At 41.0% G+C, this 24,895-nt stretch overlaps 1 pseudogene across 1 annotated transcript in view; it reads right to left on the bottom strand.

Moving 5' to 3' along the window:
* Positions 1–2,566: 2,566 nt before the first annotated feature.
* LOC103262316 overlaps positions 2,567–24,895 on the bottom strand; it is a 61,252-nt pseudogene continuing 38,923 nt past the window's right edge. The window contains exons 2-3 of the transcript XR_002482074.1: positions 4,976–5,040; positions 2,567–3,763 (exon numbers count right to left, since the gene is read on the bottom strand). The product of XR_002482074.1 is annotated as a protein NDRG3-like (transcript). The remainder of the gene's footprint in view (positions 3,764–4,975; positions 5,041–24,895) is intronic.

Genomic DNA, 24,895 nt, shown 5'->3' with positions numbered 1-24,895 from the left:
AAAAAAAAAAAAAAGAGAGAGAGAGAGAGAATACAACTTTGTGTTTGGGAGACTCTAATGCAACCATCTGGTGCTTGTCAAAGAATCTAGAAAGATCCACTTCCTGCTTACTCTTTAATCTTGCTGTGAGATAAGAGAAGGTCAAACGTAGTAGTTCCCACTTTAAAATGTGGGTTTTTGAGGCTGAAAATCTGAATAGAGTCAGCCCTGAGCCTTTGCTATATTCCTTCACCTTTTAGAGTCCCCCCTCCCCAATTCCTTTTCCTTCCTTGCCAATTCAGTGCAGAATCTTCCATGAGTGAATTCTCAGTAAGCTGTTGGCCCTTCTGCCTCCCACCTTTTCGACTGACCAACAGTGGGGTCCTGAGGCACACTGCGCTGCAGTGAAGGATGTTTTAAGGTTTTAATTCCTAGCAGTGACAAGTAAACAGGTGAATACCTTCTCAGTTCCCTGGGACCATGCCCCAGTCAAGGCTGCCTTTGGATGAGCATGGTCAAGCTCCTCTTGGAAAAGTCAGCCCCTGCTCTAGGACTCGGTTCCATCACCAACTTAACCTTCACAGTGTGGACTTTCTTCAAACAGAAGATTGACAATACTTACCGATGTGAAATATCATTGTTTTCATTTGCTTTCCTGATCTCAGAGCGATTTCTTATTGCTTTAATCAAGCAGCTGCTGTTTTCATAAAATACATTTGTTTTCAGATACAATTTTTTTCAGATTGGTTTAAAAGAAGGAATGAGCCTGGAGGAGCAAAGACCTGGGTTTTTTTGTGTGTGCTTATTAAAATTTTTTAAATATATATTTTATTATTATTATTATTTATGTATTTATTTTTTGAGTTTGAGTTTCACTCCGTCGCCCAGACTGGAGTGCAGTGGCCACTCTCGGTCACCGCAGCCTCGACCCGCTAGGCTCTGGCGATCCTTCCGCCTCAGCCTTCCGAGTAGCTGGAGTTACAGGTGCTCACTACCATGCCCAGCTAATTTTTTGATTTATTGTAGAGATGAGGTCTCGCCAAGTTGCCCAGTCCAGTCTCGAACCCGCGGGCTCAGGCAATTCACTCACCTCAGCCTCCCAAGGCACGGGATCACAGTCTGAGCCACCGAGCCCGGCTTATTTTATTTTAAATATGTGGAGTATAATTCAGGACTTGGTATACATGTAAACATTGTACAGGTAAAGTTTTTGTTGTTGTTGTTTTGTCTTTTTGTGGGCTTTTTTTGAGTTGGAGTCTCACTCTGTCGCCTGAACTGGAGTGCAGTGGCACGCTCACAGCCACCGCAGCCTCGACCTGCTGGGCTCCTGCGATCCTTCTGCCTCAGCCTTCCAAGCCGGAACTACAGGCATGAGCTACCATGCCTGGCTAATTTTTGATGTATTGTAGAGACAAGGTCTCACCAAGTTTCCCGGACTGGTCTTGAACCCACAGGCTCAGGCAATCCACTCGCCTTGGCCTTCCAAAGTGCTGGGATTATAGGCTGAACCACTGAGCCCGGCCTGTACAGGTAAAGTTTAGGCCTCCCTTTGGTGCCCACTTTGCCTGGTTTGAGACTAGGTATCCTTATTGATATCATGTCCCCCCAACCCCAGCAGTATCCCACTACTGCCAATTCCTTTCTTATAGTATTATGGTAAATGTTCAGGATACACTTATGAGTGAGAAAATGGGGTACTCTGTTCTTTGTTTCTGTGATAGATCACTGAGTATTATCGACTCTAAATCTGTCCAAGTTGCTGAAAAGTCCATATGTCTGTCCTTCTTTATGGCTGAGTAATAGTCCATTGTGTATATGTATCACATTTATTTTATCCAGTCCAGTTTTGATGGGCAGCAAAGTTGGTTCTATGTTTTTGCTATTGTGAATAGTGTTGCAATAAATATGCATGTGCAGGTATCTTTTTTGTAGACTGCTTTGAGTTCCTCCTGGTATATTTTCAGTAGGGGCATTACTGGATCATATGGAAGGTCAATTTCTAATTCTTTTAGAAATCACCACAATGTTTTCCTTAGAGGTTGAACTAGTTGCATTCCCACCAGCAGTGTAGAAGCGTTCCCTTTTCTCTGCATCCTCTCCAGCATCTGTTGTTTTTTGCTTCATTAATGATGGCCATTCTTATTGGAGTTAGGTGGTATCTCAATGTGGATTTGATTTGCATTTCTCTGATGATTAGTGAGGCTGAGCGCTTTTTCATGTGTCTGTTGGCTGCTTGTATGTCTTCTTTTGAGAAGTATCTATTCATGCCTTTTGCCACTTTTTAATAGGACTGTTTGCTTTTTCCCTTTTGATACATTTGAGTTCCTTGTAGACCATGGATGTTAGGCCTTTGTCAGATATACAGTTGGCAAATATTTTTTCCCATTCTGTGGGCTGTCTCCCTGCTCTTTTGATGGTTTCTTTTACTTTGCAGAAACTTTTCAGTTTAATGAGGTCCCACTTGTCTATCTTATCTCTTATGGCATGGACACCTGGGGTTTTGATCAGGAATTGGTTGCCTACTTCGATTTCTGTAAGGGTATCTCCTGTGTTTTCTTTTCTTTTTTAATTCAATTTTTATAAAGAATCTTATCTGATACATAGTTGGGGGAGCACAGGAAAAAGCTGGCAAGAGAAGATATGGAGCTCAGATCAGCTAAGATCCTGGAATGTTACAGTAATGGCATGGATGGTTCTTGGTATATACAGGAGATGGGTAGGCAGAGAGAATGATAAATTCAGGCTACTAGAGAGAGGTTCAGTGGTCATGCATGAGTTAAAGATAGTAGAGGCCAACTTACTGGAAGAAATGTTATATTATGGAGTGGTCATTTGAAGAAGGGTGGACTTGCATGGTTCAGGGAAGGAGCATCTACTCAGCAGGACATCTCCATAGGGTGTCTGTCCAGGACATCAGGAGAATCACAGGATTCTTGAGTTCCATTTGACTGATTGCTGGTGACAGACCGTCTAAAGAGGCTTTCTCCAGAGCTAATGCTACTCGAGGTTGAGTGGATCCGTGACTGGGTGAGCCGGGTCATACTGGCAGATGGTATGTCTCCCATTCCCTACAAAAAGTACTTGAAGGCCTTGGTGAGCTTCCCAGGCTAAACTACTTGGGGCAGTCTCCCACAATCTGCTGTCTTTAGCAAAGTTATATTTATTTGGTTCAGGTGGGAATTACATTCAACCATAGCCTCAGCCACCACCAGTAAAGTACAGCACCTTAATGTTTTTAATTTGTTATCATTTTGGCCCAGTATGGGTCTTTCAATCTCCAGGTCTCTGCATCCATTGTAGAAACCCAAGAAGAGCTGTAGGTTTTTTTGGTTGATATCTTGGGCAATATGCAGTCTGTAGGTTTGAATCAGGTCCAAGTTGGTCTGCAACTCTTCCCGTCCAAAGTGATGAGGCAAAATAATGTCCACAACATTGGTTGTCCGACCTGAGAGCTTGGAAACTGCCCAGTCAATTCAGCCTTTGGCACAAGGGTCAACGTTAATAAGCACAAGGCCTTCCACATGGCTCTGAATGATTAAGTGCAAATCTGCTGAGGATATAAACTCCAGCTCCAACTTCAATCCCGATGATGCTTTTCAGACCTAGGTGGGTAAGAAGGAAGCAGTATTTCAATCAGTTCATTCATTGTGGGGTACTGGTACCCTGTTGGGAAAGGGGGTGCACCTTCCTGCTGGCCTAGGGCATCCACATGACAGACGACAAAGTGCTGGGTGATCCCTTGCATATCCTCAAAGTTAAAGAACGCATTGAGCCGGCTCGGTGGCTCAGCCCGTAATCCCGCGCTTTTGGGAGGCTGAGGTGAGTGGATTGCCTGAGCCCGCAGGTTAGAGACCCGCCTGGGCAGCGAGACCTCATCCTACAAAAAATCAGCCGGGCGTGGTAGCGCATGCCTGTAATTCTGGCTACTTGGATGGCTGAGGTGGAAGGATCGCCTGAGCCCAGCAGGTTGAGGCTGCGGTGGCCGGGAGCGGTCACTGCACTCCAGTCTGGGAGACCGAATCAGACTCCAACTCAAAAAAAAAAAAAAAAGAAAATGGAGTCCTACCAGGCACAGTGGCTCAAGCTTGTAATCCCAGCACTTTGGAAAGCTGAGGCGAGAGGACTGCCTGAGCTCAGACTGGGTAACTTGGTGAAACCTCGTCTCTATCATAAATAAAAAAAAATAGCTGGGCATGGTGGCATGCACCTGTAGTTCCAGCTACTTGGAAGGCTGAGGTGGAAGGATCACCTGTGCCCAGCAAGTTGAGGCTGTGAGCAGCGTGACACTGCACTCCAGCCTGGGCGACAGAGTGAGGCTTTGACTCCAAAAAAAAAAAGAAGAAAAAGAAAATGGAGTCCTTTGAGAGTTTCTGGTTGGTGACCTCCCAGCCTCATGTGGAACTTGGGTTTCATCCACCACCTCACCATGCGTCTGCACCCAGGCTCTGAGCTACGGTCTCCTGCTTCCTGCTTCCTTTCAGGGCAACCACAGGCTTCTCTTCTCAGTGCCACACTGTCTTTCAGTTACTTTTCAGTTTTAGCTTCTGAATATTTCTCATCCTATCTGGTAAGCTCAGTTACGCGTTTAAAAGTATAGCGGCTATAATTTATCCAGAGTGTCTAAGTTTTATGATGGAAGGCTCTACCCTTTTCTATATTGTTAGAAAGGTATGTTCTTCTATACACTTGTCAGAAAGAGGACACAAAGCAATGCTTAACGAGGTTAAATCTTAGTTATGTGAAAGGGTGGCCATATTAGCTGGTTGACACACTGAGTAGAATTAGCCATAGCTAACATACTGCTAACTCAAAAACAGACAACGAGATGCTTGGGAGAATACAGGATAAACTCAATGCTTTTTGAGGGACTTAATTGAGTAGAAAATTGTACAATTGAAGGGGTCCTTGGAGAGTAATGTATTCATTCATTCATCAATGATTTAATGTATGCTTATGACCCAGAAACTGTGGGTATACTGCTTCTTAGAAAACTCACCTTCTGCAGCACACGGCGAGCAGTAAATGGATGATTAAGTAACACGGTTGTAGATGGTGATAAAACTGCAGAGAAATTTAAATAGATTTAGAGGATGGAGACTAGGAGGTCTCCATGAAGAAGTAGCCACTGGGCTGAATTCTAAACAAGAAGGAGGAATCTGCCATGAGAGACCCAGGCAGAAAGCAGGCTGTGGTTCAGATGAAGAAGGACAGAGGGCCTGAGTGAGTAACCAGAGCAGACATTGGGTCCCAAGAATATGGAAACCATCGTTTTCAGAGTAGGCTCTGCTGAGGCTCTCATCCTCCCCTCTCTGCTCTCCGACCTCAGCCCTCCAGTTCCCTAATCCCCTCACCAGCTGTCCCATTCAGCCTTGTCTTCAAGCAAGCTGTCATCTACCACATCACATGCGCCTAAGTGCCCACACGAGCCACCAGAATATCTAGAACACCTGCTTCCGGGGTATTTGAGACCTCTTGCTCCAAATCCTTAGAGCCTCTGCAATTAATGAGACTATCTGGGAGTTCTCGCACCTGTTGTTTTTATGCCATCCTGTCTGTACTCATTCACATAACCACTGATTATGTTCTGGGATAATAAATACACACTTTGCTATGATGGTTTTAGAGAGTAAATGCTTAATATGTTATTAGAAAAATTTCCAGACTTAATTGTCAAATTTTCATACATTTTTGTCATGTATAGATCTATAGAGCTCTGCTCCAACTTGACAACAAATATATACACATGTATGCATTCATATATATATTTATGTCTCAAAAGAAGAAATCAAAAATGTCATAGTCTTTCCTTCATAATATCACTGATTAATAACTGCATGCTCTTAATAGTTTTAAAATGATTGTTTACTTGATTTCAATTCATTTTCATAATGATCATGGGAGGTAAATAGTATTATTTCCTTTGTTTTACAGATTATTTGAAAGCTGAGTTTTAAATAGGGAACTGATTGGTCCGTGGTGTTGCAACAGAAAATATCACTGAGACTGGATTAGAGAGAAAATGAGCACATCAAGAGTAAGGTATTCTTCTCTGTTCCAAGTGAACAATGCTGACATTTCCACCTTAATTTGCATTAATTCAATATTTTAAATAACTTTGTAATTTCCTACCATTAGTACAGAGGCTGCTGCGCATGCTTTCTTTTAAGTAGACACTCATTGGCCAAATGCATACTAAATATACAATATCAAAATTAAAATTTCAGTTTTTTTATCCTTAGACATCTATGCTTTTATTTTCTTTAACTTATTGTCTTGAAGGCCTTGCTATAGGAAGTTAGTTTTTTATAAATTCTAGGATGGAATATATTTCTGAGACATTAACTACATTAGATGGAGTTATTTTCATTAATCGTTTGTATAGCAACTGAAAATAGATCTAAAGAGGAGTGTTGAAAACATAAAACTTAGACATGAAAAACATCCAGTGGGAGGAGAATCCTAACATAGTTATGTTTTCACAGGACACTGTCTTGATTTAATCTTGGTGCCACAAACGAAGCGACTTTTTGCAATATTACAATTTATCAAGTAACTTTTCTCAGTAATGGTGTTGCTTCTACCCATCTGTCAAATTCTTTTAAAAAATGGTTTGATCTATTTTATTTATTGGTCTTTTTTTCCTTTTTTTTTTTTTTTTTTTTAAGTCAGAGTCTCACTCTGCTGCCTAGGCCAGAGTATAGCAGCACAATCACAGCTCACCACAGCCTCAACCTCCTGGGTTCAGGGGATCCTTCCACCTCAGCCTCCTGAGTAGCTGGGACTACCAGTGCTTGCCACTATGCCCAGTTTTTTTTTTTTTTTTTTTTTTTGGTAAAAGATAGGTCTTGCTACATCGCCCAGGCTGGTGTTGAACTCCTGAGCTCAGTCAGCCTTCCCACCTCAGCTTCTCATAGTGCTGGAATTACAGGCATGAACCACCACACCCGGGAAAAAATTTTTTTAATACACATTTAAGAACAAGTTAGAACACAAAACTGAAACTGAAAAGCTTCCTGATGCATCTACATTGCATTTCGGGTATTGTTGTACTTGCTCTAGCTAAGTCTCTTCCAGTCCTTGATAGTAACATGCTCAGTTTCATGCTAACTGCCTATGAAACACATCTGTAGAGAAAATTAACTGTTAGAGAATCATGCAAGTATGATTTCCTGCCACCCCAATCACCCCATCCTTCAGAATCCTGGTCAATGCCACGTTGCTGCTTGATTATACAAAATTTTGTGACAAGTTGTATATCAAGTGCCTTATATGGAAATTTTATTGAATCCTCACAACTACCCAGCGAACCTGGTGCCTCCATTGGTCCTTTGTCACAGATAAGGAAGCAGAAGTGTGGAGAAGTTTAAGTACCTTACCCAAAGCCACACAGTCAGGAAGGAATGGGGCAGGACTTGAACCCAGACAGTCTCACCCCAGGGTCTGAGCACTGAATCACCAATAAATGGAATGCTGCTTGCACATTACGTGCAGAGCATCATTCTAGGTTTGTCTTCCAGAATTGTATAGTCTAGTAAGGAAGTCAGTCAGGCAAGACTCTGGAAGGAAGAGCATGAGGCAAAGTCCAAAATCCTTTGCCTGGTCCTCATGGCCCTTTACTTGACTTATTTTTGTAACCTGATTGCCTACCACCTACCATTCTCCTACATGAACCCTGGACTTGTGATGTGTCTGGAGAAGCCGTCACCCTCACAGCTCTGTGCCTTTGTCTACTTGACTATGCTATATCTTCTGCATACCCCATGCAAAGCAGCTTCTCTCCAGGAGAATCCTAATCTCTCTCTGTGGAGTTCTTCTTACATTTGAATGTACAGCATTTCTTTCCTGCATTTGTGATAACCACTGTGTGCCAGGTATCATTTCATGTGCTTTTCCTAGAAGACAGCACCAGAAAGGCAATGAAAAATGCAAGTCCCCAGGGCAGGCATGTGTTAAGCATGTACCAAGCCACAGGGAGACCGTAGCCTCTAAGAGATACTCTTGGCCGGGCTTGGTGGCTCAACCTATAATCCCAGCACTTTGGGAGGCCGAGGCGAGTGAATTGCCTGAGCTCGCGGGTTTGAGATCAGCCCGGGCAACTTGGCGAGACCTCATCTCTACAATAAATTTTTAAAAATTAGCCGGGCATGGTAGTGCATACCTGTAGTTCCAGTTACTTGGAAGGCTGAAGTGGAAGGATCACCAGATCCCAGCAGGTTGACGCTGGGGTGGTTGTGAGTATGCCACTGCCCTCCAGTCTGGGCAATGGAGTGAGACTCCAACTTACAAAAAAAAAAAAAAAAGATACTCTTTAGCTCTTACAGATCAAAATTGAGTGATGTGAGATCTCAAGGCTAGTAATCCTTCTACTTCTCCATGTTGTCTCCGATGACTTCACCCTCAGGCCCGCCTGGTAGAGTGGTTGTCTCAGTCCATCTGGGCTGCTACAACTGTATACCATAAACTGGTGGCTTATAAACAACAGATGTTTATTTCTCACAGTTCTGGAGTTCTCACAATCAAAGCCCCAGCTGGTTCTGTGTCAGGTGAGGGCCCACTTTCTGGTTCATGGTCAGCAACTTCTCATTTTGTCCATGCATGGCAGAAGGACAAAGGCAGCTTTCTAGGGTCTCTTTTTTCAATTTTTTATTTATTTTTATTTATTTATTTATTTTTGAGTTGGAGTCTAACTCAGTCACCCAGATTGGAGTACAGTGGCCTCTCCTGGCCACCGCAGCCTCGACCTGCTGGGCTCCGGCGATCCTTCCGCCTCAGCCTTCCAAGTAGCCGGAATTACAGGCATGTGCTACCATGACTGGCTGATTTTTTTTTTACTTATTGTAGAGAAGAGGTCTCGCTGCCCAGGCAGGTCTCGAACCCGCAGGCTCAGGCCATCCACTCACCTCAGCCTCCTAAAGGCACGGGATTACAGGCTGAGCCACCAAGCCCGGCCCTAGGGTCTCTTTTATAAGAGCATTAATCCCATTAATGAGGAGACTACACTCATGGCCTAATCAGTTCCTAAAGGTCCCGTATCCTAATATCATCACCTTGAGGGTTAGGGTTTCAACATGTAAATTTTGGGGAAACAAACATTCAGACCATAGCAGTGGTTCCTTGGAATCCTATCACTCTGGCTTTTCAGTATCATGTGTAACCTAAACTGGACGTAAGTGCCACCTAGTAACCTAGTATTGAAATATATAAAACAACATTTTTAGAACTACAAGGAGAAACAGACAAACCCATAATCATAATGGGAGATTTTAACAACCTCTTTCAGTGAAGGCTATTAATAGAAATAAAAGACAAAAAACAGTAAGGATGGAAGGATTTAAGCAGCATAATTAACAAACTTGATCTAATTTATATGTACACATTGAAAAGGGCACACAAGAACCGCAGACTATAATTTTTTTTAGGCACATATAGAACATTACCCAAAATTTGACCATATGCTTAACCATTAAAAAAAAAAAACTCTTAACATCAAGGAACTGAAATAATACAAAATATGTTTTCTGGCCACATGTAATTAAACCAGTAATAAATAACAAAAATGCTAATACAAAACCCCACATTTTTAGAAATTAATAATACACTATTAAATAACTCAATGGAGCAAACCAAAAATCACAATAGGGATTAGAAGATTTTAAAATTTAATATATTAAAAATATGACATATCAAAATGTGTGGTCTGCATCCAAACCTATCCTTCAAGGAAAATTTGTAGGCTTAAACAAGTATTAGACCATAATATTTGTTTAAAATAAACAAGTATTAGGCTTTTAAGTAGAAAAAATGAAATGAATTATCTAAGTATCCATTTATTTTGAGAAGTTAGAAAAAGAACGGCAAAGTTTAACTTAAAGAAAGTAGAGAAGGTAAATCATAGACAACAAAACTAGAAACTAATGAAGTAGAAAACAAACATACACTGCGGATGAACAAATCCAAGATTGTGTCTTTAAAAAAAAAGACTTGAATTGACAAACACCTGGCTAGTCTGATCAAGAGAAGAGAGAGACAGAGTGGAGAATGTGCAAAGAAATAATTTTAGGAATGAAAAAAGAACCATTATAAAGATCCTAAAATGTCCATGTGAACAATTTTGTGCCAAGAACTTTGAAAATTTAGATAAAATAGATAATTATATAGAAAATTCCAATGTGTCGAAATGAACAGTATAAGAAATAGAAGGATTTCAATAGTCCTATGTCTATGAAGAGAACAGAGTCTGTAATTAAAATTTTTTCCATTCTAGGTGCTTCTTTAGTGAGTTCTACCAAACATTTAAAGAAATAGTAGCATCAACCTTACACAAACTTTCTCAGAGAATAGAAAAAAGTACTTCTCAATAATTTTATAAGACCAACATGACCTTAATCCTCACACCTGGTGAGAACATACAAAAACAGAAATAACAAGCCACTTTCTCTTATGAACATTGCAAAAATTCTAAAATAAAATAAATAAATATAAGAATCAAGTCTAGTAATAGATTAAAAGAATACTATATCATGACCAAGCTGGTTTATTTCAGATATGTAAGATTGATTTTAAATTCAAAAATCAATGTAATTCACCACAGTAATATAATAAAAGAAAAAAATCATATGACCATCTTAATAGATGCGAAAAACTTTTGATAAAATTCAGTATTCATTTAAAATAAGAAACTTTTGCATTCACAAAGGTATCTTAAAAACCCACCAGAAACATCATAATCAATAGTTAAATATTGAAAGTTTTCCTCTAAAATCAGGAACAAGACAAAGTTGGCTACTTCTGTTCCATGTTATACTATAGTTCCCAGCCAGTGCAAACAAGATTTTAAAAAGAAATAAAACAATAAGACTTATTAAAGGATTGGAAAGGAAGAAATAAATAAATAAATCTGTCATTATTCATACGTAATTGTATATATAGAAAAAAATCCAAAAGGCCTACAGATAAACTATTGGAATTCACAGGAGAATTTAACAAGGTCATTCAATGTCATACATAGTCAATAAGCAAAGTCATTTGTTTGGTTTCTCTACATAATTAGGTTTTTATATACCAATAACAACCTATCAGAAAATAAAATTTTGATCATACTATACTATTTATCAACAACATACAAAAATCACATCATAGCATGAATCTAAAAATGTGCAGGCCATCTTACACAGAAAACTACAAAACATTACTGGAAGAAATTTAAAAAGATCTAACTAAATGAAGGAATGTACCGTGTTCATGAAATGGATTAATATTATTATAATGTTGGTTTTTGTTGCCACTCCAAAATGTAGTGGCCTAAATAAACAATAATTCTATCATTGCTCATGATTCTATGGGTACCTGAGGCTTGACTGGGGTGTAGTGAAGACTGGGCTTATTTTTCTTTTCATGTTTTCCAGGAATTTTTTTCTTTTGACATAGTCTTTCCATATCATCTTTCCAGCAGGGTAACTGAACTTCTTATATGGCAGCCTGGGTATCCCAAAAGTGGAAGCTGCTTGACCTTCTTAAGAGTTTTGCCCTGAACTGACATGATATCACTTCTGTCACATTTTAATTGTTAGAGAAAGTCAACAAGTGAACCCAGATTTAATGTGGGCATGTATAGCAGGAGGTGTGGTTCACTGAGAGCCATCTTTGGAGGTTAGCTACTCAGTTCACATTCTGGTCTTTAATGATTTACATTCTTTCCAGGTGAAATGCACTTATACTTACCTCCCTCTAGACTCCCAAAACCCCATCCGATGATGGCATCAGCTCAAAGTCCAGTATCTTGTCATCTAAATCAAGTTCAAATTCAGATGAGGCTCTTCAGATGTGTTCCTTCTGGTACAATGCCTTGGGTATGGTTCTTTGGGTACAGATACTGAATTGTGCAGATTGTGAATTACAAAGACAACTTATCTCCCACCCCACCCCCAACACACACACACACACACACACACACACCATACATTCATGAGATAGGGATAAGATCAACAAAATAGACACTTGCATTCAAAATTAGAAAGTGAATAGGAGACACAGAGCAGTCACTGGTCCATCATAACTCCAAACTCCGCTGTGCCCATGCTGCCAACCCTGCTACTTGGGAGTGGTTCTCCCTGGCTCCTCATTCTACCCTTGGGACTCTTGCCTCTTCCCTCTGAGACATCTGCCATTTTTGTTAGAAATGTCCCATTTGCCACTGAGAAACTCTCTTAACCTGCTTTCTCCCCATAGAAGTTTGAGAACCTAGAGGCCTCTTTTCATTTTGAACTATCTCAGTTTCAACCTAAGCTGATACAATTCTTTGAAAAAAAATGTGTGGTTTTCTGATAGATCAAGTGATAAACCAGTTCCCTTAGATAACAGCCCCTGTCTACTTTTCTGCTTATCTATCGCTCTGTAACAAACTCCCCAAACTAAGTGGCTTAAAATAACAATCCTTTTTTTCTTATGATTCTGTGGGTTTTCTGGAAATACTGTTAGGCTGGACCATATTAAAGTTATAAAGAACTCCTAAAAAATCAGTAAGGTCCAGATAACCTAATAGAAAAGAAGAAGAAAAAAAATATAAACAGTCATTTCAGAAAACAGAATATCTAAATGACCAATAAATATATATTATATGAAAGAATGCTCAATTTGATTAGTTATCAGAGAAAATTCAAATTGAAATTACAATATGATACTACTGCATACTTAAAAGGATAGCTCAAATTAAAAAGCCAATTACAAGCAAAATTGCTGGGGGAGTATAAATTTATGCAACCACTTTGGGAATCTGTCAATTATCTGCTAAATTTGAATATAACCAACTTTATGACCCTGCACTTTTAGATATATATACAGCAAAAATGCATGCATACCAAAGACGTGTATGAAAGTTCAAAGCAGCATTACTTGTAATGGGTAAGTGTGGAAGCAATCCTAATGTTCATTCACGGTTTTAAAAAACATATCAACACGTGGTGTAGTCATAAATGAGATAATATACAGCAATGAAAATGCATGAACTGCTATATTTGACAGCATGTATAAATCTCATGAATATAACATTAAGCAAAAGAAGTCAAACACAGCGCAACTCTATGATTTCATTTATATAAAGTACCCCCAAATAAAACTAGTTAGTGGGGAGAGGGAGTGATAATGTTCTATTTGTTGACTAGGGTGATGGTTACAACAGCAGTTCTTTTTGCAATAATTCACGGTACTCTGCATCTTGAATAAAATTTCATTTTACAAAGGGGGATGTGTTTTGAAATTTTAACTCAGTAGAGCATACAAAGAGGAATAATCAGTTCTCCCAGGAGAGGCTGGGTAGCTGAGTTATGGATGAGGAGGGATGCTCCAGGCCAATCAGAAGCGAGAAGGAGGTACCCTGTGAAAAGGAAGCATCTTGAGGCGAGGAGTAAAAGTGGCACCCGGGCAACTTGGCGAGACCTCATCTCTACAATAAATCAAAATTCGCCAGGCGTGGTGGCGTGCACCTGTAGTTCCAGCTACTTGGAGGGCTGAGGCGGAATGATCGCCAGAGCCCAGCAGGTTGAGGCTGTGGTGGCCGGGAGTATGCCACTGCACTCCAGTCAGGGCGACGGCCTGAGACTCCAACTCAAAAAAAGAAAAGAAAAGAAAGAAAGAAAATGTGAAACAGTTTCGCATTCATCGGGGCTCTCCAAGCACTTCTATATGATAGACTTGGAGGAAGGAAGGATGAGATGAAGTAGAAGTCCATGCCAAATATTTTTGACTTATTATGTGTTAGAAAGATCAGGAGAGGTTTTAAGCATGGAAGCTTAGGTTCCAGTTGCATTAAAAAAAAAAAAAATCTCTGAGGCTGATGGTAGGGTAGATTGGAAGGGAGTGCCTAGTCAACAAATGGAACATTATCACTCCCTCTCCCAACTAACTAGTTTTGCTTTTTTGGTACAATCGTCCACATCCTCACAGCTTTTTCAGAGTTCTCCCTTCACCCAACTCCAAAGACTTAAGGAAGGAGAGGTCAGAGCATGGGAAATAACACAGCTCATGGAGGCACTCAGCCTGTGCTCTGGATCTCACTAGCACCAGAAAACCATCAATGATCAGAACTGGATAACAGGTACAGAGTTCTCAGTGAAAGCTACTCCATTAAGTGTCTTAATGGTGATGATTGAAGGACTGCCCACAAACCAAAATACCAGGAAAGACATGTATCCACTAAAGTATCTACCTATGTATTCATTTGCTACAACTAGCTTTTCCTGTCCTTCATCAAGTCAAAACTAGCTGTTCCCAGGCTTCTCCTCTTCAAAACCAGTTATACCTGTTATAATACTTTACCTCCCCTAGCTAGATTTCTAAAGACATATTTTCCCCACACCTGCAAACTGAGAAATCTGTCCTATTAAATTCAGACAGCTGGGAACCTAGTAAGCACACAGATATTCAACCTATTCGTTAGAGAAACGCTAATGAAAATAAAATATTTCACAGTTATCATATTGAGAGAGATTTAAAAAGTCTGATAATGCAGCTGTTCAAAAAAGGAAACTCATACTTTGCAGATTAGATCGAAAATTGATTGGGGGCAGGGCATAGTGGCTTGTGCCTATAATTTCAACACTTTGAGAGGCTGAGGTGGAAGGATTGCTTGAGACCAAGAGTTCGAGACCAGGCTAGGTAACATAGTGAAACTTGTCTTTACAAAATAAATAAGTAAATATACATTAGCTGGGTGTGGCGGCACACATCTGTGGTGCCAGCTACTTGGGAGGCTGAGGTGGGAGGACTCTTGAGACCAGAAGTTTGAGGCTGCAGTAAACTATGATCATGCCACTGCAGTCAAGCCTGGGCAACAGAATGAGACCCTGTCTTTAAAAAAGGAAAAGAAATGAAAATTGGTTTGACAGTTCTGGAATATAATTTGTTTATTTATCTTTTAGAGCTAGAGGTGTACCTATTTACCAAGCCAGAAATTTTACTTCCAGATAGAAACCATGCACAGAGTTTCAAACTGTCTATAATGAAAATCCAAATTCTTAAAAAATTCCAATCTGTTAGGGATCAGATTGGAATAGAATAAAAATGAATTAATAACTAAAAATTAAAACAAACTTACAAAATACAAGTCTAAATAGTCCTTATTATTAGATTCAATAGACATGAAAGTGCTTAGATTGCTATTAAAATTTCTAAATGATTATCCTCAATTTCTGTCCTTAACTGGTTATGAACTACAGTCCATAATTTGAGAAGTGATACCATCAGTAACTCCAGCCCACAGGGACAAGGAAATGGGTTTAAGGAAAAACGTCCATTAAAGCATTGCTCCAAATATTTAAAAAAATTTAAGTTTACCATCACAGGGGAAAATAAATGTTATGATCGTACAATAAAATATAACACAAAAATTAAAATGAATAAACAAAGCCTACACATATTAACATGAATAAATCTTGAAATCAAAACATTCAGTAAAAAAAAAAAAGTCAAGTATCAATATGATCTTTATTGTATGATTCTATTTATATAAGTTTCATACCAAAGCAACATTTGTTTTTTGTTATTTTGAGTTGGAGTCTCACTCTTTGTCACCCAGGCTACAGCGTAATGGCATATTCACGGCCACTGCAGCCCACAGCCACCTGCTGGGCTTAGACAATCCTTCCACCTTAGCCTTCCAAGTAGCTGGAACTACAGACACAAGCCACCAGGCCTGGCTAGTTTTTTTTTGTGATTTATTGTAGAGATGAGGTCTCACCAAGTTGCCCAGACTGGTCTTGACCCCTGGACTCAGGCAATCCTCTTGCCTCAGCCTCCCAAAGTGCTGGGATTACAGGCTAAGCCACCGCGCTCAGCCAGACAACATATATAAATGTCTTATAGATATAAATAAGTATATTAAAATAAAGGAATAGAAAATTACATATCAACTTCAGGATAGTAACTTTTCCTCTGGGAAGTGTGAGAAGAAATATAGGATTAGGGAACCTCGATTTTATAGATATTGCATAATACAAACATTTGTATAACGAAAACATTTGTTAAATCTGGGTATTGAATACCTGAGTGGCATGTTATTTCTCATTTTGAAAATATTTTGAACTATTTCATAATTTTTAATTTATAAAAACAATGAAAATAGTTCAAGGAAATTCACTATATCCTTGAAATATTAAATCCTAGCACTTTTGGAGGCAGAGGTGAGAGAATTGCTTGAGCCCAGGGGTTTGAGACTAGCCTTGGCAATCTGGCAGGACCTCATTTCCACAATAAATAATAATAATAATAAAATTAGCCAGGCATGGTGGTGCGTTTCTATGGTTCCAGCTACTTGGAAGACTGAGGCAGAAGGATCATCTGAGCCCACCAGGTCGAGACTGCAGTGGCCATGAGGGTGACGCTGTAATCCAGTCTGGGCAACAGAGTAAGACTCCAACTCAAAACAAACAAACAAACAAAAAACCACAGTTTTATTTTTAAGTGTCATAGTGTACTTGGCCACAATACATATAAGTATACAGATATAAACTTGATCATTTACTTCTGGTTTCAAAGTTCTGTCTTAAACCTGAATACTTCACAAACTTAGTAGGAATAATCAGAAAAGCTGTCCTATTGAAACACAGGAATCCTGTATTCCAGTCTCAGCTCTTCACTAATATTTGTGGACACCAGCAGGTCTCAAATGACAGAGGGGAACTTAAAGGTCACCTACTCCAACTTGCTCATTCTAAAATAAACCAGCTGAGAGAGGCTGGGAATTGATTAAGACACACCCTCACTGTCAGTGGAACTAAACTAGGGTTGAAATAAATCAAAAAATCAGCCGGGCGTGGTAGCGCGCGCCTGTCGTTCCAGCTACTTGGAAGGCTGAGGCAGAAGGATCGCCGGAGCCCAGCAGGTGGAGCCACTCCAGTCTGGGCAACAGAGTGAGACTCCAACTCAAAAAAAACAAAACCAAAACAAAAACAAAAACAAAAACAAAACAAAAACAAAAACAAAAACATTTTCTCTATTAGAAAGTCACGAGTCATTTAGAAACAAATGAACAAACAAAGAACAACAGTATTAATACTGCTGCTCCTTGTTTCTACAAGGCTTGATTTCAGATCCTCATACACAAAAGCCCACACCGCCTCTACAGAAGTCCACTGAGGGGTCTTCTGGCCCATGGGAAACAGGAAAAGGAGGTTGTCTTTGAAGTCAAGTGGGTCTTAGTGTGAATTTCATTTGTGAGATACAGGATCTTTGGCCCAAGGTGACTCACATGCGAGTATGGAGAAGAGTAAATTATAAAGCACATATGGAGTTCCTGGCACAGGATGAACAAAACAAGTGGCTAATAAATGTTATTTTCTTTCATCTTCCTTAACTCCTAAGGCACAGAGCACAAAATGACTCCCCTTGGGCCTTGAGGTGGTGAAACAGGCATATAACAAATAAGGTAGGCCCTCTCCCCCCGCAATCTGTGGTTTCACTTTCTGCAGTTTCAGTCACTCCTGGCCAACTGCTGCTCAGAAATAAGTGAGTACAGTAAAATAAGGTATTTTGAGAGAAGGAGAGAGAGAGTGAGTGAGCACATTCACCTAAGTTTTATTATGGCATATTAGTATAGTTGTTCTATGTTATTATTGTTAATCTCTTACTGTGCCTTATTTATAAATTAAACTTTGTCATAGATATGTACATATAGGAAAAAATCAGTGTACAAAGGGTCTGGTACTATTCTCTGTTTTAGCCAAACACTAGGAGTGTATCCCCTTGGAAGGTATCCCCTGTGGATAAATGGGGGGAGGGGTTACTGTAATTGCAGAAGGGTGAGATAAGGAACCAATGAGATATATTTGGAGTACTCTGAGGCAATTGAAAAAATGATGTTGTCCTTCACATATGAGGTCTGACAATTAAGTTTGTGAACATGCCACTCTGTGCTTATTTTAGCAGCACTGCGCAAACAACTTGATAAAGTTTCATAACCTGGGTCATCAGTGTCTCACAGCTGTGTTCGTGTGGATATGTGGCAGTGTCTTGCTGAGTGGCATTCATTATTGTTACTTGTTTTTGTGTGCTGTCATGAGAATGTCGGAGCATGAATTAGAGCAATGAACAAACATTAAATTTTTTGCTAAACCTGGCAAGAGTAGAAGTGAAATCAGGAACATTTTAGTCCAAGTTTATTTATGGGGATAATGCCATGAAGAAAATGACAGTGTACAAGTGGATTAAATGTTTTTCTGAGGGGAGAGAAAGTATCACTGATAAAAGGAGGTCAGGATGGCCAATAACGAGAACTGACTAAACATTGCAAAAATTCATCGAATTGTGCATCAAAATCATCTGCTGACTGTGAGACCAAATAAACATCAATAGAGAAATGGAACAATTTTAACTGAAAATCTTGGCATGAGAAAGGTGTGTGCAAAAATGGTCCTGCAGGAGCTCTTACATCACAACAATGCACCAGCTCACACAGCACTTTCTGTGAGGGAGTTTTTAGTCAATAAACAAATAACTGTATTGAAACACCCTCCCTATTCAGTTGATCTGGCCCCCAATGACTTTTTTCTTTATCCAAAGATACAGGAAATATTGAAAGGAAGACATTTTGATGACATTCAGGACATCAAGGGTAATACGATGACAGCTCTGGTAGACATTCCAGAAAAACAGTTCCAAAATTGCTTTGATGGGTAGACTAGGCACTGGCATCAGTGCATAGCTTCCCTAGGGGACTACTTCAAAGGTGACCATAGTACTATTCAGCAATGAGGTATATAGCAATGTTTCTGGGATGCATCCGTGAACTTAATTGTCAGACTGTGAACTTAATTGTCAGACTGCCTAGCTAGGTCTTCATTTGTTCACTTATAAAATGATTCTCCACTTGCAAAAGTGAGAGTATAAAAAAAGAAAGCACATGATACTAATATGAGGCGTGGTTAATTTTTTGCCCCTGAGAACCACGTGGTGGAAGAAATAACGGCTTCTCAAAGATGTTCTTGTCCTAATGCCCTGAATTTGTGAATATGTATTACATTATGTGTCCAGGAGGAATTCAGGTTGCTAACCAGCTGTTCTTAATATAAGACGTAAGGCGGAGTTCAGAATCAAAGAACTTTTTTTTTTTTTTTTTTTGAGTCGGAGTCTCATTCTGTCACCCAGCCTGGAGTGCAGTGGCACACTCACAGTCACTGCAGCCTCAACCTGCTGGGCTCAGGCAGTCCTTCTGCCTCAGTCTTCCAAGTAGCTGGAACTATAGGCACACACCAACCACACCTGGCTAAATTTTTTTATTTATTGTAGAGACAAGGTCTCATCAAGTTGTCCAGGCTGGTCTCGAACCCAAGGTAATTCTCTCGCCTCAGCCTCTCAAAGTGCTGGGATTACAGGCTTGAGTCACCGCTCCTGGCCTCCAGAATCAAAGATCTGAAGGTGCTACACTGCTGCTTTTGAAGGCAGTGGAAGGACCCACAGTCAAGGAATGCAGCTGGTCTCTAGAAGCTGGAGGAGGCCAGGAAGCAGATTTTCTTCTAGAATTTCCAGAAGAAATATGCCAACAGCTTTACTTTGAGTCTATACCTGTTTCAGGCTTTTAACTTCCAGAACTGTAAAATAATAAATGTGTGTTGTTTTTAAGTCATTAAGTCTGTGGTAATTTGTTTATGGGGGCAATAGGAAACGTATACAAACACAAACTCAATACTTTGGGTTTTTGACGATCCTTCCGCCTCAGCCTTCTAAGTAGCTGGAACTACAGGTGTGCGCTACCACGCCCGGCTAATTTTTTTGATTTATTGTAGAGATGAGGTCTTGCCAAGTTGTCCAGACGGGTCTTGAAGCCACGGGCTCAGGCACTTCACTCACCTCAGCCTCCCAAAGCGCGGGATTACAGGCTGAGCCACCAAGCCCGGCTTCATTAATTTTTAAACATGTGTGCTATTATGTTTTTCAGGTATCTTTAAATACTATTGTGATTGCGGAAGCAAAATAATTTATTTGAAAGTAGTAATAAATCAGTTGCTTGTTATCATTATGTTTTTCATCAAGTGAGTACAAGAAGAACAACTTGTTTCAACTGAGAAATGAGAAGTTTTTTTGTTTTTTGTTTTTGAGTTGAAGTCTCACTCAACATGTTGCCCAGGTTGGAACACATTGGCACACTCATGGTCACAGCAGCCTTGACCTGCTGGGCTGTGGCCATTCTTCCACCTTAGCCTTCCAAATAGCTAGAACTACAGGCATGCACCACCACACCTGGCTAATTTTTTTACTTATTGTAGAGATGAGGTCTCATCAAGTTGCCCAGGCTGGGCTCGAATTCCTGGGCTCAGGAATTCCTGGGCTCTCACCTGTTTTCCAAAGTGCTGGGATTACAGGCATGAGCCACTGGGCCCAGCCAAAAATATTTGACGTTATAAAGAGACCTTCATAATCCAAGATGTTGGGAAGTCTTATTCTAGACTATTTCTTTTAAAGAAGTCGTAGAGAATTCAGCATTGTGCTGTCTTTCTTGCTTGCTGACTGGTGGTGTCTTTCTGGCTTATTCTCTCCTGAAACTTCAGGTCACTGTACATTTACATCATAAGGGTGGGGCTGATGTCAGACTTCAAGACATCTCAGAGAAAATTATAAGCTTTCATTCTTTCTCCACCCTTCCTATCACAAAAGCTGTCACATCATCGCATTTTCCACCTCAGCTTTGGGTTGTAATTATAGTCATTGCTTTAAGAATTCTTCCAAAAGAGAGGCTTATTTAATAGGGAGAAACTCACATACACAAAAGAAAAGACTGACAGTACAGAAGTAATGATTGAACACGGAGAGTTTGAAATGTGAAAACTACACACTGAATGTGGCAGTGAGTTGACTTAAACCATGTGCGCCTTCCTGTTCTAAATATTTACAGTAGCAAAGAGGCCTCTGTGCAACTGTTGAAGCATTTTTTTCCTTATAAATGTGTTTCTTTTTCATTCTAATTCATTTAAAAGATGACATCTCAGCCAGGCTCGGTGGCTCAGCCTGAAATCCGCGCCTTTGGGAGGCTGAAGTGAGTGGATTGCCTGAGCACGCGGGTTCGAGACCCGCCTGGGCAGTGAGAACGCATCTCTACAATAAAATCAAAAAATCAGCTGGGCGTGGTAGCGCATGCCTGTAATTCTAGCTACTTGGAAGGCTGAGGCGGAAGGATCGCCAGAGCCCAGCAGGTGGAGGCTGCGGTGGCCAGGAGCAGCCACTGTACTCCAGTCTGGGTGACAGAGTGAGACTCCAACTCAAAAATAAATAAATAAATAAAGGCAGGTTATGAGGTCTGGGAGTAGAGGCTGGGCAGAAAGAAGCAAGAGACTAACGAAGAATTCTCTCAGACTCTTTATCTACTTGGCCGGGCTCGGTGGCTCAGCCTGTAATCCCAGCACTTTGGGAGGCTGAGATGAGTGGATTGCCTGAGCCCACAGGTTCAAGACCAGCCTGGGCAACTTGGTGAGACCTCATCTCTACAATAAGATAAAAAATAGAGCCGGGCTCCATGACTCAGCCTGTAATCCCGCGCCTTTGGGAGGCTGAGGTGAGTGGATTTCCTGAGCCCGTGGGTTCGTGACTCGCCTGGGCAGTGAAACCTCATCTCTACAATAAAAAAAAATCAGTCGGGTGTGGTAGCGCATGCCTGTAATTCTGGCGACTTGGAAGGCTGAGGTGGAAGGATCGCCGGAGCCCAGCAGGTCAAGGCTGCGGTGACGGGGAGCGGCCACTGCACTCCAGTCTGGGCAACAGAGTGAGACCCCAACTCAAAAAAAAAAAAAAAAAATAACCGAGTATGGTACCTGCATCTGTAGTTCTGGCTACTTGGAAGGCTGAGGCAGAAGAATTGCTGAAGCCCAGAAGGTTGATGCTGGGGTGGCTGTGAGTATGCGTACCACTACACTCCAGCCTGGGCAAAGGAGTGAAATTCCAACTCAAAAAAAAGAATCTTCATCTACTCACAGGCAACTTTCAAGTTCTTGACTTAAGCCATGAACTTCCTGGGGTTGACAGAATTAATAGGACACTCTGGAAAGAATATTTGATAATTATTTGTTGATGAACATAAAAATGAATGAATGAATGCATGTTGAATGCTTTGCCCTAGCCCTTCACTCATGCTCTCTTGGTCATCCTCCACTTAGCACCCTATACTCCTGTGTCAATGAACAATTTGCACTTCTAAAACATCATGCCTCTTGCTTTAACTTCGGGATCCTGCATCTCCTCCTGCAGCCCACCACAGCCTATCAAGGTCCTACTCAACCTTCAAGTCACAAGCTCTTATAGGTCCATGTTCTAACAATACTTAATGCATATATAACAGCCCAAAGCTCATTATGTTGTAATTTCCTCAACTCAAGTTAATCATTGCAACCTAAGTAACTGGTTTGGTGCCTGACACATCATAGGTATTCCATATGTGGTCACTGAATAACTTTTTGTTTTTTTTGGAATTGGAGTCTCACTCTGTCACCCAGGCTGGAGTGCAGTGGCACGTTCACGGCCACCACAGCCTCTACCTGCTGGGCTCAGGTGATCCTTCCTTTTCAGCCTTCCAAGCACTTGGGGAAACCGAGGTGAGTGGATTGCCTGAGCCCACAGGTTGAAGACCAGTCTGGGCAACTTGGCGAGGTCTCATCTCTACAATAAATAAAAAAAATTAGCCGGGCATGGTGATGTGTGCCTATAGTTCCAGCTACTTGGAAGGCTGAGGCAGAAGGATCGCCTGAGTCCAGCAGGTCGAGGCTGCAGTGGCTGTGAGCATGCCACTGCCCTCCAGCCTGAGCAACAAGAGTGAGACTCTGACTTAAAAACAAAACAAAACAACTATAAAATATCTTAATCAGGATTGGGGCAGTGGGAATAAAGAGTTGGAGATATATATAATGTATTTTAGAAACAGCACTTATAAGATATAGTGACTGACTGAAAATGGTGCAAAGGATAGAAGGAATCTAAGATTACTCCAAGAGAGTTAGCTTGGGCACATTGTGTGTCGGTCACTACATTGAGGAATAAGGGAGGAATAGGTCTATCAACAGAATTCAGTGTTGATTTCATTTCAAGAGAGGAAACTGTGGATCATCCAGGAGATAACTGTTAACCAGAAGAGAGTTGTTTTGGAGCTCAGCAGAGCAATCTGGACCAAAGATTACAGATTTCAGAGTCATTGGCAAGCAAGTAAAAGTTGAAGTTTAGGTGGTGAGTCACTTTGCCTAAGGATATTATGTGGAGCAGAGGTTCTGGGAGTCTGGAGAAGGAAGGGATTACATGCGAGTTTACCCCTGTGAAAATGGCAGATAGTTGACTTAAACCACATGCCTATCATTGCTAAATACGTGTGGTAGCACTTTGTTTTTTAACACTGGGGGCACACGCCCAGGTTAGTTATATGGGTATTTCGTGATGGTGAGCTTTGGGCTTCTATTGAATCCATCCCCCAAATAGTGAGCATGGGACCCAATAGATAGTTTTTCAACCCTCGCCCCCTCCCACATTTAAGGGTCCTCAGTGTCTGTTGTTCTAATCTTTATGTCTGTATATACCCAGTTCCAAGTGAGAACATGCAGTATTTGATTTTCTGTTTCTGCATTTGTGTAGTTGTAGTTTTAAAGAAGTGAGAATGAGTGGGTCTTGCACCCTGTTTCTAGGAGTGGTTGTGTGTAATCTGGAAAGTTCCTTATGAATGATAATGTATCTCACATCTTGAGAACTGCTACTGAATATGCGTCCATAATCACACTTACTAGGTAGGTTTACATATTTGACTTTCCTATTAGATTCTGCGCTGCTTGAGGGCAGGACTTTTATCTTCTCAAATCTATATCCCCAGGGCTTAGCACAGTGTTTGACACACAAGTATTCCAGTGTTGTATCAGTCAAATGATCTCATTGCCTATTGATGTCACGAGGTAGGGTTTGTCACTGAATTTTTTTTTTTTTTGAGTCAGAGTCTCACCCTGTTGTCTAGGCTGGAGTGCAGTGGCAGAATCATACCTGCTGCCTTGGCCTTCTGGGCTCTGGTGATTCTTCCACCACAGCTTTCCAAGTAGCTGGAACTACAAGCGTGCACCACCATATCCGACTATTATTTGATTTATTATAGAGACAAGGTCTCACCAAGTTGCCCAGGCTGGGCTCAGGCAATCCTCTCACCTCCACCTCCCAAAGTGTTGGAATTACAGGCATGAGCTACTACATCTGGCTGATTTAAAAAAAATTTTTTTTTTAGAATCGGGGGTACAGTTGAGGATTTGTTACAGAGGTATATTGAGTGAGTGTGAAGTTCGGGCTTCTGACTCCCAAAACCGCCCATGGTGAGCATGGTACCCGATGGGTGATTTTTGCATCTTTTATTCTCCCTTCTTCCTTTCCTTGCTCCTTTAGCAGTGCCCAGTGTCTGCTGCTCCTATTCTTGTGCCCATGTGTGCCCAGTGTTTACTGACCACATAGGAGTGAGAACAAGCGGTATTCAGTTGTCTGTGATAACTCATTTAGAGTGATGGCTTCCTGTGAGGAAATGAAGACCCTGCAAGATGAAGCAACTTGGCCATGTCTCACAGCTAATAAGTTGTTCAGGCAGTACCTTGCCCCAACGTCAACTCTGCGCTCTTCTGCTATAGTATGTTGTCTCTGCTCATTCCCAAATCTGCCACTGCCACCCAAAGGCAGGACAGAAGAGCAATTCAGCAACTGGCTAAAGCATTTCTGGAAGGTCCTGATAAATTAAACTCAAAGTGTCCTCCAAGATTTGTGCAGCCTGCCTTCTCACTCCTACCAACAGACTCCTTGAATTATGAGGTGAAAAGAACATTCAGGGAGGGGCTATTTATTTATTTTGAGTTGAAGTCTCACTCTGTCGCCCAGACTGGAGTGCAGTGGCCACTCCCGGCCACCACAGCCTCGACCCGCTGGGCTCCGG

The sequence above is a fragment of the Carlito syrichta genome, unplaced genomic scaffold, assembly GCF_000164805.1.
Source record: "Carlito syrichta isolate Samal-C Ts95f unplaced genomic scaffold, Tarsius_syrichta-2.0.1 Scaffold304445, whole genome shotgun sequence".
Taxonomy (NCBI): domain Eukaryota; kingdom Metazoa; phylum Chordata; class Mammalia; order Primates; family Tarsiidae; genus Carlito; species Carlito syrichta.
The sequence above is the reverse complement of the archived record's forward strand: the minus strand, read 5'-3'. Positions and strand labels throughout refer to the sequence as shown.